Source organism: Pteropus vampyrus, unplaced genomic scaffold, assembly GCF_000151845.1.
Source record: "Pteropus vampyrus isolate Shadow unplaced genomic scaffold, Pvam_2.0 Scaffold252, whole genome shotgun sequence".
Classification (NCBI taxonomy): Eukaryota; Metazoa; Chordata; class Mammalia; order Chiroptera; family Pteropodidae; genus Pteropus; species Pteropus vampyrus.
The window spans coordinates 565,750-567,515 of NW_011889033.1; positions in this window are offsets into that span (position 1 = coordinate 565,750).

Consider the following 1,766-nt stretch of genomic DNA (forward strand, 5'->3'; position numbering starts at 1 on the left):
AAAACAATTATTCTAGGTCAAAAGAGACAATGAAAATTAAGAGACAGAGATAGCATTAAGAAACAGGATGGATGGAGCTTGGCTTGGATCCTGACTTCAACAAACAATCTATAAAAGGCGCATTTGGGGCAATGGAGGACATCTGGATATGGACCAAATGATACTAAATAGCTACTGTTAATTTTATTAAGTGTGATAAAGACCTCTATTTTATATCTTACGCAAAAGTCGGCCCCAAGCATGTTGTAGATTCGGGCATGCATGGTTACTGGCGATAGCTAACCACCAAACACCTCAAACAAACGTCACATTCAATGTTAAAACTGCAGAAACATTTCCAAAGAAGTCAGGAATAAAGAAGAATACCCCCTATTACTCATGTAATTACAATTCAATCTACTGAGGAAAAATGGGCAAAGGATATCAACGGCAAAACATCCTTTCCTGTGTCTATTTCTAAGGACAAGGGAGCGGGCTAGTCCACAGGAACGCAGGCTCTGTGGCTGGGGACGTGTCCAGCGTCAACGCTCCTGCGTCGGCCGACAGCCCCTGCCTGGACACTGGGTCCTCTGGGAAGGTGTGTCAGTGTCCCAGGCTGCTGTGACGAAGCACACAGACGGGGTGCCTTAGACAACGGGAATATATTCTCTCACGAGTCCGAGGTCACGGAGGTAGCAGAGCGTGGGGCTGTGGGGGACACTCTGGGGCTTGGCTGGCATCTTCGTCATTCTCCGCCATGTAGACGCATCGCCCCGATCTCTGCCTCCACCTCCACGTGTCGTTCCCCCTGTGTGCGTGTCAGTGGCCAAACTTCCCCCTTTTGTGAGGACAGCAGACACGCTGGATCAGAGCCCCCCACCCCCAGTGACCTCGTTTTAACCTGATGACCTCTGTAAACATCTCTCTCCACATAAGGCCACATTCCGAGGTTCCAGAGGCCAGGGCTTTAATCGGGGAATTTTGAGAAGTCATAACGCGTCACAGCAGGCCTCCCTGCCCCTCTGACTACCCCGAGACCCACCTCTGCAGCCACGGGCCACGGGGCCTCCGCTGCAGCACAGCGATGCCAGGCCGCGTTAACAAGGGACTGACCCCTGTCCCCAGTGGATCCCTGGAACCCAGTGCAGAGCTGGGGGCATTTCGGAGAAAACAGGTCAAGTATTTGCTAAATAAATGAACGACTAAAGAATGTCGTTGGGCTCTGTCACCCCGGGTGCACGTGCCGTTCTCCTTGCTGGCGGACAGCAGGTGTCAATGTGCCCTCTTCTGCACACACACCGGAGGAATGCTGAATGCTGAACACACGCCTTCGGCCCGACGACGTGGTGACGAACGAGCATCTCCCGCGCTCTCGCCAGGGACTCCGCCACGCATGTGCCTGCCACGGAGCATGTGATGCTCACAGCAACCTCGCCACCGACCGTGGTCCACAGGGGAGGAAACTGAGGCACGGAGTTGCGCAGGGACTCGCCCAGGGTCCCAGAGCTACGAGGAGGTTACATCAGGAGAGGGCAGGGACCGCGTCAGTCCCGATGCAGCCAGCACCTCTTCGCTCCAGGCCGAGAGCGGTGCCCGGCGCAGAGGAAGCCACCACCGCAGTGTGCCGGACACTTCAGCGTCAAAACCGGGACACTTCTGAGAAGTAAAGGGGACACTAAGTGGAGGAGGCTCTGGGAAATCAGGACAGTCCCTGGCGAACTGGGGCGAAAGGTTACCGATCGACCCCCGTCTGTCGAATGAATGACCCCGGGGCCCGTTCGGCCTGA